This window comes from Salvelinus fontinalis, chromosome 6, assembly GCF_029448725.1.
Source record: "Salvelinus fontinalis isolate EN_2023a chromosome 6, ASM2944872v1, whole genome shotgun sequence".
Lineage (NCBI taxonomy): Eukaryota > Metazoa > Chordata > Actinopteri > Salmoniformes > Salmonidae > Salvelinus > Salvelinus fontinalis.
In genome coordinates, this window is record NC_074670.1 from 59,672,102 (window position 1) to 59,687,100 (window position 14,999).

Sequence of the window (14,999 nt, forward strand, 5' to 3'; positions counted from 1 at the left end):
GTCCAGTGCAGTTTTCATGAACATTTATGTGAGTCATGTACAGTTGAAGTCAGAAGTTTACATACACCTTAGCCAAATACATTTAAACTTAGTTTTTCACATTTCCTGCCGTTTAATCCTAGTAAAAATTCCCTGTCTTACGTCAGTTAGGATCACCACTGTATTTTAAGAATGTGAAATGTCAGAATAATAGTAGAGCAATTAATTTCTTTCAGCTTTTATTTCTTTCATCACATTCCCAGTGGGTCAGAAGTTTACATACAGTCAATTAGTGTTTGGTAGCATTGCCTTTAAATTGTTTAACCTGGGTCAAACGTTTCTTGTAGCCTTCCACAAGCTTCCCACAAAAAGTTGGGTGAATTTTGGCCCATTCCTCCTGACAGAGCTGGTGTAACTGAGTCAGGTTTGTAGGCCTCCTTGCACACACACGCTTTTTCAGTTCTGCCCAGAAATTTTCTATAGAATTGAGGTCAGGGCTTTGTGATGGCCACTCCAATACCTTGACTTTGTTGCCCTGAAGCCATTTTGCCACAACTTTGGAAGTATGCTTGGGGTCATTGTCCATTTGGAGGCCCATTTGCGACCAAGCTTTAACTTCCTGACTGATGTCTTGAGATGTTTCTTCAATATATCCACATAATTTCCCTCCCTCATGATGCCATCTATTTGTGAAGTGCACCAGTCCCTCCTGCAGCAATGCACCCCCACAACATGATGCTGCCACCCCTGTGCTTCACGGTTGGGATGGTGTTCTTCGGCTTGCACGCCTCCCCCTTTTGCCTCCAAACATAACGATGGTCATTATGGTCAAAAGGTTCTATTTTTGTTTCATCAGACCAGAGGACATTTCTCCAAAAAGTACGATCTTTGTCCCCATGTGCAGTTGCAAACCGTAGTCTGGATTTTTATGGTGGTTTTGGAGCAGTGGCTTCTTCCTTGCTGAACGGCCTTTCAGGTTATGTCAATATAGGACTGATTTTACCATGGATATAGATACTTTTGTACCTGTTTCCTCCAGCATCTTCACAAGGTCCGTTGCTGTTGTTCTGGGATTGATTTGCACTTTTCGCTTCAAAGTACGTTCATCTCTAGGAGACAGAACCCATCTCCTTCCTGAGCGGTATGATGGCTGCGTGGTCCCATGGTGTTTATACTTGTGTACTATTGTTTGTACAGATGAATGTGATACCTTCAGGCATTTGGAAATTGCTCCCAAGGATGAACCAGACATGTGGAGGTGTACAATTTATTTTCTGAGGTCTTGGCTGATTTCTTTAGATTTTCCCATGATGTCAAGCAAAGAGGCACTGAGTTTGAAGGTAGGCCTTGAAATACATGCACAGGTACACCTCCAATTGACTCAAATTATGTCAATTAGCCTATCAGAAGCTTCTAAAGCCATGACATCATTTTCTGGAAGTTTCCAAGCTGTTTAAAGGCACAGTCAACTTAGTGTATGTAAACTTTTGACCCACTGGAATTGTGATACAGTGAATTATAAGTGAAATAATCTGTCTGTAAACAATTGTTGGAAAATGACTTGCGTGCCTTTCTCAAAGTAGATGTTCTAACCGACTTGCCAAAACTATAATTTGTTAACAAGAAATTTGTGGAGTCGTTAGAAAACGTGAGTTAACGACTCCAAACTAAGTGTATGTAAACTCCCATCTTCAACTGTAGCCATTTCATTTCCCCATTACAATAGGAAGCTATCTGGTATGCAGGCTTGGTTGCTGTACTTTTCAGAAAATAATTTGTTCTCAAGTTAAATAGTGCAGTGTTTGACTGGAAAGTAATGTTGAATCAAATCGCCCACAAACATACATACAGCTGATTCAATTTCAGGGATCGTAGTTTCAGGAGAAGGAGGGAAAGAAACAAATGACCTAAACCATTGTAGAAAAGAACACTACCTGTGTTTCTTGTACTATGCTAACTGCAGTGGGTCAGTTCCTGTCAATCAGACAATCTCTTGTCTTTCCCTGGACTTGTATCTTTTTTGTTGTATGATAATTCAGAGAGATTTTCATGGCTAGTGCTCTCAGCGAGCTTTGTTGCATAACTTCAGGGTTCATTGATTGATAAGAGCATGCTCTTGTTTCTAGAAGGCATATTTCTGTGGTTGTGTAATGCCAGTATACTGATTTGTATCTCCTCATCCTTTGTGTTCCTGTTTGTATTGGTACTCTGTTTGTTTTCTCTACGGTATGATTTCAGCATGGTAGACCCTTCAGGTAACATCTTCTGAATGTATCAGAGAGTCATTGTCAGGGGTGAAAAGTCTCTATATTGTTTTAATAGAGAGCTATCTCACATGGATGCTCCCTAAAACATGCATTTGATGCAATACTGTCATTCTAAAGGTTATTAATCCTGTAGCAGCTCTTTAGCTCGGAGACTCAACAGGATCTCAAATGGATGACCCTGTCTCTTCTAATATATCCACACATCTGGATTGTGTAACCACAAGTTAGTTCACCTCTCTCTTGCCTGAGGTGTCAGAATATAATGGATGAGCTGCCTTTTGACACGGAAATGGAGGAACGTGAAGATTGTGGTTCTAGTAGGGTGATGATATTGATGAGTGAAGCACCTTCTCTACTCATAACGTTCATAAATTAGGGCCATTTATTACTTGGATCCATAATCTGGCATATTGAGGAATCACATTTTTCTCCAACTCGTGCCTCTGTTGAACTCGGTCGAGCTTAGATCTTTCCTCTGGTGTGAAACAATGTGCTTCCTACAAGAATTGCTTCCTACAATCAGAAGAAGCAGAGGGGGGAAAAGGCGGAGACATGAACAAAGACAGAGTGGTCTCAATGTGACCTGCCGGCTGCATCCCTGCTGTTAATCAGGCCTCGTGAAGAGTTCATTCCCCCAGTCAGACTGCACTCGGCTGGGAATGGATGCACTGGGGAGTATACGGTTCTTCTCAAATACTGGAGATTAGTGGTACAGGCCAAAGACTCAAATGTAGTACCTCAATCATGTGTAGAATATTTTGTTAAATGGAGCCCTTACTCTGCGCCACCAGAGTCTCTGGGTTCGCCCCCAGGCTCTGTCGCAGCCGGCCGCGACCGGGAGGTCCGTGGGGCGACGCACAATTGGGCTAGCGTCGTCCGGGTTAGGGAGGGTTTGGCCGGTAGGGATTTCCTTGTCTCATCGCGCTCTAGCGACTCCTGTGGCGGGCTGGGCGCAGTGCGCTAACCAAGGGGGCCAGGTGCACGGTGGTTCCACCGACACATTGGTGCGGCTGGCTTCCGGGTTGGAGGCGCGCTGTGTTAAACAAGCAGTGCGGCTTGGTTGGGTTGTGCCTCGGAGGACACATGGCTTTCGACCTTCGTCTCTCCCGAGCCCGTACGGGAGTTGTAGCGATGAGACAAGATAGTAATTACTAGCGATTGGATACCACGAAAATTGGGGAGAAAAGGGGATAACATTTAAAAAAATAAAATAAAAAATGGAGCCCTTACTAAGAGAATGTTTCAAATATTCTCCGGTTCAGTTGATGAAATGAGGTATATCATTCTAAAGGGCTTTGATGGCTACATCATGGGCTCTATGGAGTACAGTAGACAATACCATCCTCCTACAGGCTCTTCTAACTTTCTACAACCATGGCAGACTAATGGCTTGATTGGCATGCTGCTCAGGTTGAGCTAACTGGCATGCCTTACTATGGGGATGTAGAACTTTGGAGGGAAAAATCTCTGAATGAGGTGAACTTAATAAGGCGAGAGGAACCGGAGAGGGATGATAACAAAAAGAGAAATCTTCCTCTATTTGTGATTGAAGTGCCATTTGTGGGGAAAGCATTGTGAGTCAGTGAACCGTTCCTCTTTTATAGAGCTCCACCAACTTCCTGAAGCTTCCCTCATTGTGCGGCCGCCATTCTGGCACTGAAAACAAGCCATTGACCACTCAACGTCCAGAGAGAATGCTCACATTTTATTGGCCGTGCAGAGCATTGAACCTTCAAGGTCCTGTGTTGTCCCAGGAGCACAGTGTGCTCTAGCTCTGGCCTGACTCTTTGTTTGCACCTTTGTGCCTCTGCATCTGAAGTTCCCTTGGAGAGGAGTGGAGAAGAGAGGAGAGTCAAAAGAATTCTCACTCCTAAAAATGCTACAAAAAACCAGTAACAATCCATAATTCGCTATAGATTGTAAAACCCATGTGGGGACTAAAGCAAGTGGAGCTTCTCACCTTCTTGGGCTTTCATCCACTTCCCTTTTAAACTGATTAAGCATGCCTTTAAGGGAATGACATGTATGTCTCTTCCCAAGCAGCCTCTAGTACTGGGGGTAATTTATGGCAGGCTGGTGTTGTATGGTTGGCACCTCCTGCAGTGGTGTTTTACTCTGCCAAGCTCCCCCTGTCTCTCATGGGGTCTAGGAGAGATGTGAATGGGTCCTGGTCTCCTTACTACATGGCAGTTCATGCACATGCCTGGGCGAATGGCTCCCCATGCAAGACCCTCATGGTAGAACCTACCTTCTCCAGTAGGTCAACACTAAGGCTTTAGAATTAAAGCTCTGATTACGTATATTGAGCAAGGGGACTGAATGTCTGCTCAGATGCTAGCTGTGTTCTTGTGTCTTGAGTGCTATTTCTTCCGTAAATCCTGCTTGGAGTTAATTGAATGACACAAGGTCTGTTTTTGTAATGGGGTTGAAAATTGTGGTAGAAGGTGAAACCAATATTTTCACGTGGGATGAAAGACGTTTCACACAAAGCCTTGTTTCTCTTGACAGAAAGTCAAATATTCTTTAATGTGAAAGATAAACTACTGTGGTGCTGCCAATACAGATACACAGCTGTGGTGCTGCCAATACAGATACACAGCTGTGGTGCTGCTATGAAACTCAACTCCACTAAGTATCGTCTTTGGTAAATGGTTTTAATTGACTTTATCAGATTGATGGAAATGTTTTTTAATATATATAAGTTATACACTACCGTTCAAAAGTTTGGGGTCACTTAGAAATGTCCTTGTTTTTGAAAGAAAATTCATTTTTGTCCATTAAAAAAACATCAAATTGAACAGAAATACAGCGTAGACCTTGTTAATGTTGTAAATGACTATTAACAATGTCTACACTGTATTTCTGATAAATTTGATGTTATTTTAATGGACATAAAAATGTGCTTTTCTTTCAAAAACAAGGACATTTCTAAGTGACCCCGAACTTTTGAATGGTAGTGTATATATATATATATATAAGCTACATATGGACAGTACCAAAATAAATGATCTAATGACTTTGTCTCTTTGCAGAAAAATCTGCAGAGCTGGGAGATTGTATCCCCCATACATAACCTTCTATTGGTTGCAATAATTTTGTATAACAATTTAAATTGAACAATTCTAAGTTTTGAATCCGGGGTCGTTTTGATGGAAATGTTTGTTCCTCTTCAGTTGACTCACGCAGATGACGCTTCTGAGTATAATCGACCACCTTCAAAAACTAATATATTAGGTTTCACTGTGTAAACAACACTTCTGCAGTAAGATGAAGACGTTAAACCAGTAGGCTAAAGTCCAATAATCTCGCAAGGACTTGCTGTTGGTCTGTGCCAACAATAACGTCCCTGTGTTGTGGTTGACATGAGAGGGGAGGATGTGATAGCCATTAACAGATGTACTTTCCTTCCTGTTACAGTTTGACTTTTCCACACGCTGTCTAAACATGCTCAGTGATACGGCCAAGAGAGGGAACGGTCTTGAAGACCGGATCTCACACCTGACCTCAGTTTTTATCATTAGCCCTGATTACCAGATAAAGGGTAAAATATTATCTTGAAATAGAATGAACTTTGGCATCAGGGGCCAAAGTTGATTCAGTGATAGCCTCTGCATGAGATGTGTGGTGCAGTATGGGACTCACTTTGCTCTAGAACGGCATGGGGCCCTTGTGGGAGAGACGAGGTCGTGGGCGTCTCCTCTTCCAGCCGGCTGGTCTGTGGCTCTGGCTGCCCCTGCCGGGGTTCTGCTGGACCAGCCTTCTCACTCCGCCCACCTGTTCTAGTGCTGTGCCATGCTCTGTGGAGTCCATGATGGGACCTGTAGAATGATAAGAAACTATTGTTAGCACCCCAAAATGGCCACCGCTACACACCTGTACTGTAGTCTATCAATGAGCTTAACTCCTTCTATCCTCAGCTATAGTATCTAATTTTGATTGGGAACTCTGGGATCTCAGACATGTGTACAAAAGACACAAACATGGATAAGAGCTATAACGGATGAGGCCACCGAAGATATGCAAAGATAATGTGTGTGTGTGGGCCTCTCTTAGCCCACCCATACATTGAAGTTCATCAAGTCAATGTGGTGGAACCAAAACACAGCAGATGTAACTCGACCTCGGTGAGAAACTCAAACCCTCATCTCTCATGTCCCTAGCATCTCATTTCCCTAACATCTCATGTCTCTTGTGTCTCATATCCCTAGTGTGTCGTGTCCCTAGTGTCTCATGTCGCTAGTGTCTCATGTTTCATGTCCCTAGCATCTCATTTCCCTAACATCTCATGTCTCTTGTGTCTCATATCCCTAGTGTGTCATGTCCCTAGTGTCTCATGTTTCATGTCCCTAGCATCTCATTTCCCTAACATCTCATGTCTCTTGTGTCTCATATCCCTAGTGTGTCATGTCCCCAGTGTCTCATGTTTCATGTCCCTAGCATCTCATTTCCCTAACATCTCATGTCTCTTGTGTCTCATATCCCTAGTGTGTCGTGTCCCTAGTGTCTCATGTCGCTAGTGTCTCATGTTTCATGTCCCTAGCATCTCATTTCCCTAACATCTCATGTCTCTTGTGTCTCATATCCCTAGTGTGTCATGTCCCTAGTGTCTCATGTCCCCAGTGTCACATGTTTCATGTCCCTAACATCTCATGTCTCCTGTGTCTCATGTCCCTAGTGTGTCATGTCCCCAGTGTCTCATGTTTCATGTCCCTAGCATCTCATTTCCCTAACATCTCATGTCTCTTGTGTCTCATATCCCTAGTGTGTCATGTCCCCAGTGTCTCATGTCCCCAGTGTCTCATGTTTCATGTCCCTAGCATCTCATTTCCCTAACATCTCATGTCTCTTGTGTTTCATGTCCCTAGTGTGTCATGTCCCTAGTGTCTCATGTCCCCAGTGTCTCATGTTTCATGTCCCTAGCATCTCATTTCCCTAACATCTCATGTCTCTTGTGTCTCATGTCCCTAGTGTGTCATGTCGCTAGTGTGTCATGTCCCCAGTGTCTCATGTCCCCAGTGTCTCATGTTTCATGTCCCTAGCATCTCATTTCCCTAACATCTCATGTCTCCTGTGTCTCATGTCCCTAGTGTGTCATGTCCCTAGTGTCTCATGTCCCCAGTGTCTCATGTTTCATGTCCCTAGCATCTCATTTCCCTAACATCTCATGTCTCCTGTGTCTCATGTCCCTAGTGTGTCGTGTCCCTAGTGTCTCATGTCCCCAGTGTCTCATGTTTCATGTCCCTAGTGTCTCATGTCCCTAACATCTCATTTCCCTAACATCTCATGTCTCCTGTGTCTCATGTCCCTTGTGTGTCATGTCCCCAGTGTCTCATGTTTCATGTCCCTAGCATCTCATTTCCCTAACATCTCATGTCTCCTGTGTCTCATGTCCCTAGTGTGTCGTGTCCCTAGTGTCTCATGTCCCCAGCGTCTCATGTTTCATGTCCCTAGTGTCTCATGTCCCTAACATCTCATTTCCCTAACATCTCATGTCTCATGTCCCTAGTGTGTCATGTCCCTAGTGTCTCATGTCCCCAGTGTCTCATGTCCCTAGTGTCTCATGTCCCTAGTGTCTCATGTCCCTAGTGTCTCATGCCCCTAGTGTTTCATGTCCCTAGTGTCTCATGTCCCTAGTGTCTCATGTCCCCAGTGTTTCATGTCCCTAGTGTCTCATGTCCCTAGTGTGTCATGTCCCTAGTGTCTCATGTCCCCAGTGTTTCATGTCCCTAGTGTCTCATGTCCCCAGTGTTTCATGTCCCTAGTGTCTCAAGTCCCTAGTGTCTCATGTCCCTAGTGTCTCAAGTCCCTAGTGTCTCATGTCCCCAGTGTCTCATGTCCCCAGTGTCTCATGTCCCTAGTGTCTCATGTCCCTAATGTCTCATGTCCCTAGTGTCTCATGTCCCTAGTGTCTCATGTCCCTAGTGTCTCATGTCCCTAGTGTCTCATGTCCCTAGTGTCTCATGTCCCTCTCTCACCAGGTTTGGTGGAGGTGCATCCCACGGCACCCTGTGTTTGACCCAAGATTAGAGACGGGCTGAATACTAGTATGCTTCCCACTGGATGTGTGAGTGAGTGTGTGTGTGTGTGTGTGTGTGTGTGTGTGTGTGTGTGTGTGTGTGTGTGTGTCATAGAGTGATTCCAGATGTTTCCAGTCATCTCTCAATAAGTGTGGTTTGATCCTTTAAGCCCCTCTACTCCAAATGATTTGATCCACTTCAGTGTCTCCATAACCTCTCCAACCTTTTTGCAAACGCAGACGTTCTCGAGGGAGTACAGACTTCCGAGGGTTTTTTGTCAAGTATCTTGGTACTGTTATATGATATTTAATGGGGGTGATCTTTCACACCACACATTCATTGCTTTAGTCCATGAAATTTCAGTAGGTCTACTTAGCTTATTTTGACTTTTTATGTGATCTGTCAAAAAGATTGAATGTCTCACAGTGGAAAATTCTAGTAAATAAGACATGGATGAAATCAACTAAGAAGGATCAACTAATTTACAATTTGCTAATTAATTGACAACCTCCTAAAGATGCTTAGTCATCCATCAATCACTACCCTTATTTCCGACCCAGTGAAAAAAATGTAGATTTTAAATGTAGGTTACACTTTGTCTACCAGAATTGGTCACACATTTCTGTTTTCAAATTAATTTCAGTCAGAAAACCAGATGCATCTGCGTTCCTAAAAGAGACATATTTTGCTGAGAGACAAATAAATACCTTTCACTAAAAAATAAACAATTCCCATTGGACTTTTCCCTTCAAAACCCTGAGTGATATCACTCACATGGGGTCATGACATTCCAGGCTTCTCCCATGGGGAATTCTCCTGGGAAGAACTTCTTTGGGTTTGATGTCTTCTCCTGAACTAGATCTCCTTAGAACAATTTGTCTACAGCCTCCCATGGAGGTTGGAGAAGCTGTCAAAGTCTTGATGACGCTAGGCTCCAGTGATTTCTCTAATTGACTAGGTTTATGGAAAGTGTCAGGAGACCATTCCTGCCTCCCTGACATTGCCCTGTTTCTACAAAAGTATGTGGACCCCCTTCAAATGAGTGGATTGGGCTATTTCAGCCACACCCATTGACAGGTGTATAAAATCCAGCACACAGTCATGCAGTCTCCATAGGAAAACATTGACAGTAGAATGGCCTTACTGAAAAGATCAGTGACTTTCAATGTGGCACCGTCATTGGATGCCACCATTCCAACAAGTCAGTTTGTCAAATTTCTGCCCTGCTAGAGATGCCCCGGTCAACTGTAAGTGATGTTATTATGAAGAGGAAACGTCTAGGAACAACAACGGCTCAGCCGCGAAGTGGTAGGCCACACAAACACAGCGGGACCACCGAGTACTGAAGCGTGTAGCATGTAAAAATTGTCTGTCCTCTGTTGCAACATTCACTACCGAGTTCCAAACTGCCTCTGGAAGCCATGTTTGGTAGAGGAGGAATAATGGTATGGGGCTGTTTTTCATGGTTCGGGCTAGGCACCTTTGTTCCAGTGAAGGGAAATCTTAACATTACAGCATACAATGACATTCTAGACGATTCTGTGCTTCCAACTTTGTGGCAAGAGTTTGTGGAAGGCCTTTTTCCTCTTTGCCCATGATTTTGGGATGAGATGTTCGATGAGCAGGTGTCCACATACTTTTGGTCATGTAGTGTACCAGACGTCTCAAGTTCTATTCCCTGGACTAATCTTATTCTGGGCACATATTACATATTTGCAGAGGAACAGTGGGCTAATTCATTTGCACTGGGAGAAAAGGCTCTGTTGCATATTGTAGCATCTAAAACCCATCTTCCCCCAGGCTCTCTAAACTATGTATTATCCTGTTGTTATTGTACCAGATAAGGGAGGTTTACACATTCTGTCAGCGTTCAGCTTATTTTTTTCTAATCTAGGGGGTTTCACATGTAAAAAAGTATTTATATGTGAGCCGCTTTAGTTCCTGACAGGAGCTCCCTCCCTCAAGGAGCCTATAGTAGATTGGTCCCAGAACCCCCCCCCCCCCTCCCCCCTCACGTGAAGGCTGTGCTGTTAGAAAAGATACTTTGACACGTATGTACACACACACACACACACACACACACACACACACACACACACACACACACACACACACACACACACACACACACACACACACACACACACACACACACACACACACACACACACACTATAATTACACCTGAGCTGCCTGTGCTGAACACAACTCATCACTTCCTCTGGGCGGCTCAGTCTGTCATTAACCGGGTCTGTAATGAGACAATGTAGATGTTTCCTGCCATGGCGAGCTGTCAGACGCTGCTCAACGCTGGGCTCTGAGGGGAGCACATCTCCTGATAGATCTCAGCCCTACCACCCGTCTGGTCATAGGAAAGAAATGTCTAATGAAATCCAGGGCCCAGTGATAAGACTGGCAGTTATGGATTAACTCTTCCCGCAAGGAGATATCAAGGTATCGAGCTGTGTCAGACATGATATAGCAACTTCCAGTTTTAGGAATGTATCTAATGTATCTACGGCAGCAGCCATCTAAATTGCATAAGACCTTGTAATTGAGGCCCAGCTCAGAGTAATCATTTGTTACTCCAAAATAAAAAAACTCTATCTTATTGGTGTGAAGCATCCCATTTCATCTTTACCCTGTGGGATTCCCATGTACAAGATAAGCGGGAAAGGAAGCAATATGGCAGAGATAAGATAGTTCTCACGATACCACCCCTCTTTATCTCATAATCTGACCCCAGAGCCCAGGGGTTTCCCTCATCACAACCAAAGCCAGACGGTTCTTCCCCCTCCTGGTAATTCCTTAATTCAACTTTAATAAAGAGGGAATTTCTGGAATGTCAGGAAATAATGCAACTAAGGCTGCTGCCTCTCCAGACCCATCCGAGAGGGAAGTGGTGAGAGAAAGAGAGAGGGAGAGAGGGAGGAAGACAGAGAGAAGCAGAGCTGTGTCACAAACTGGCCGGTTTCCAAGCTTAATGATGAATCGCCAGTCGGCTGCTATCTAATTCCCTTTCCTTCGCTTCACCACCCTCCTCAGGTACCATCCATTATGTTGCCTTTTTCACAGGCTTGGCGCTCTCTGTCATCCCAGACCCGGCCGATACACAGCGTTTATGACAGCCCTTCCCTGTCAATGCCCCTGCAGCCCCATCACCTGGGCTGAGTTGTCTCCCAGCACTTATCTGTCTTTCCGAGAGGGGAGAAGTAGGGAGAAATGGATGCCTGCTGATCCGGTGCCAAGTTTATCGATCGATCGCCTCATGGGTCAATTGTATATCACATTGAGATGTGGCTCGTCAGTGGGGGCAAGCACACAGGGAATGGAAAATTAGGCACTATTTCTTTAGTAGAGAAAATCTGGTTTATGTAGAATGCCGAGAGGGACCACATGACAAATCTCTGGCCTTGTACATTTACCAGCGGCTCCAGCCTTAACTCAGTTGCCAAGAAATATGAAATTAGATGTCCTTCCAGGTCAACTACCAACAGGTGTGAAGGTTATTTATGGATAAAGAATCAACAAGGCTCCTCAAGCGTGACTCTCTGAAACTGAATCCTTTGAAATTGAATCCTTGCTGTGTTTAATTGTCTTTGTGTAACAGTGAATTAATACACCGTTTCAACTAATCTTATGTTTGTTTACTGGAATGGTCTTGGCTCATTGCTCAGCTACACTGATTATGAATCAATTGTTCACCGTCTCATCGATTCACTTTCACGGTTCGTAGAGCAGTTGGAAAACATTGCCTCTCCCTCGTTTTTTTCTCTTTCCTCATCTGTCCCTCCATCCCTCCTTCCTCATACTCCTCCACACCCTACATCTTGCTCTTCGTTCTCCCCTTCCGTGAAGCAGAGGCTGATGCAGCCTGAGAGGCCCTTGATGTGTAAACAAGCAGCTGCCACAGACTGGAAACGAGAGCATCGGACCGGAACTGGGCTTTGCTCTGCAGTAACCATGGCAAAGAACAGAGTGAAGGAAACGAGAAAAGACAACAGGAGAGGAGAGTGGAGGAAAGAGGAGAGAACAGAAGAGAAAGAAAAGAAGGGACGCAGCAGCCTTGCCTGGTAAAACACTGGCTCCAGTGCCTAGCCGCATGATGCCACCTCTTCCATGCGGCATCATCAGGCTCATAATGGATACTGGCAACGGCTAAGGGCCTCATGTCACGGGTGACGCGATGTAATAATGAGCCCCATATATTCAGCCAGAGATGAATGTTCTGTTCAAAACCTACTGAGCCAGAGGCCCATGTTCAGTGCAGCTTACAGTTACAGCATGTCCCTTTTCCATGGAAGGAATAACCCCTGCAGAACAGCTATATATGTCATGGTATTCCAAAAAGAGACATAATAGCAGTTTATTATGTGTATGTAATATCATCGACACCATCTGCAGCATTTTATACACAGCATTGTACAGCATATACATTGTCTGTAGCTGTAAAATACAGAGAATTGAGACTGTTTGTTTTGTGACTATTGACATGAATAAGCCTGGGTAATCCTTATGGGTAATGCTGCTCTGAAGTGTTTGTGTGAGAGTAAGAATAAATACCCTAGTGATTGTAGTCATGGTTATTAGTGTGACGTGAGAGGAGTGAGCCCAGACTGTCTTCAGCCAGCGATTCCCAGTCTGTTTAGTACCCCCACAGACACGATAGCCTACAGACCCAGACACACCCCGGACACTGTGCCCAGGGATGCACCCTCCAGGAGCACATAAGGGGATCAAGAATGTTTGAATAAAAATAAAATAAAATAAAACTTTATTTGCCACATGCGCCAAATACAACAAGTGTAGACTTTACCGTGAAAGGCTAACTTACAAGCCCTTAACCAACAGTGAGACGTATTAATCATGCCAGTACATACAAGACAACCCATTCTCCTAGTTAAGCTTGCATAGGATAAGCAAAGCATCTGCTGATGCTGCTATAGTATGGTGGTAGATTTTCTTGCTGACTGCTAGCCCAGGTTTGGCCTTTACCTCTACCGCTACCTCAGATATGGAAATCCAGTGGAGGAAGCAGACACCCCTGCCCTGTTCAGCATTCAGAATGGACTGCCTCCATTCTGAAATATTCAGCCTTTTGAAGTCAGAGTCTATCAGTGTGCTGCTTATCGCATGCCTACCAGTAACTCTGGGCTTTGGCAGAAACTGGTACCAATCTCTAACGGACTTTCAGACCCACGTTACCATGGCAGCCACTGTGAAAGGCACCCAGGGAGCAAAAAGAATGACATTGTCAGTTGGAATGGATCAGCTTTCCCAGTTTACACATTTCAGCACACGAGTCCTGAATCAATGATTTGCCTGACCAGGCTCCTTTTTTTTACCCTTTCCCCTGGATGAGAGGGCTTGGGCCCTGTGTGTGTCTCGTTTGTTTTCATGGTGAGCAGAGTGTTCCAAGCGGTGTGTTCCACTGATGCTTGACCCTGTTTGATATGCAACATCTTGTCTGGTATAATACTGGGCTTGTGGGGTTGAAATGAAGGCCGGCTTTGTCCCAGGCCACTCCCTAGAAGAAACTAAAGTGCATGAAACGTTGCGCCCGCTGCATATCCCCAGCGCTAACTTAACCACCTTTTTAAGCTCCGCTAACTGTCACCCACTTAAGTTGAGGGCTCAGAACAAATTTTAAACACATTTGTCCCTTTGAGCCCCCCTCACCCCTTATGTTGGCTGTGAAGTTGCAGCCCTTTGAGAGAACTACACATGCTCCCAAATTAGCGAGCGTGTTTTGTGATGTGTGAGACGGGGCAGTCTGCTCTGGTAGCTATGATGAGAGCTCTGCTTGTCGGTCGGTAGGTAGACTAATCGGTGGGGAGGTGAGGTGAGCGCTTCCATCTGTAGAGCCTTAATCTCCAGAGACAGCATGGCAAGGACAGAGGGATCCTCCAACCGACCGTTTCCATGGGCACGCTAATCAGATGTGAAGCGTCAGCACTAGCCCCTCCCCTCTCGTGTTATCGCTGCTCCCCTGCTGCTCCCCCACGTGCCCTCTCACATCTTTGGGGAGGTGTTTGTGTGTGTGTGATGCCCAAGGTTCACTGCAGCTCTGCTACTTTAGGGATCTGTGCCTCTCCCATAGGGTGGACTAAAGGAAAATAGCATCAACATTGCATCAGGTCAGGCTGTTTCTCAGCCAATGAGGGCATTTTGACGTCAGACATGATTAGGTAAACAGCAAATGTACACATAGGTGAACAGACAGTCAGCTACTGTTACCTGACTGGCAGACATCCTATAGAAACAGGATTTATGTCACCTGCATTTATAACAGCATTAATATCAACTTTTGAAACATACTTTTCTGAAAGGGTTTTATACACAAACTGGGGTATAGATAGCCATCCCTTGGGTCACATTGTGTAATATAAAACTTAAATCTACAAACTTCTTCCGGTGTTTTGTTGACAAATGTACTGTATATGCTAACCTGTGCGTGTAAGTCCTGAAGTATCCATGAGATGTTCCGCCACTACTTGAGTAAACTGCTTGCCTGATGGGGATATATGTTTATGAATCCCACTTTGTTTTCCCCTTTCACAAACATCTGTTCATGGTCAGGGGTCAGCAAGGAAAGGAGGGAACCTGTCTCTCTCCTAATCAGTAAATGAGATGGAGAGAGAAGCACTGTGGGAGGCCCAGCCGTGCCTGTGAACCAAAAATAGCCACTATAAACATCAAATTGAGAGTTTCCCACTATCAGTCACAGACAGCAGAA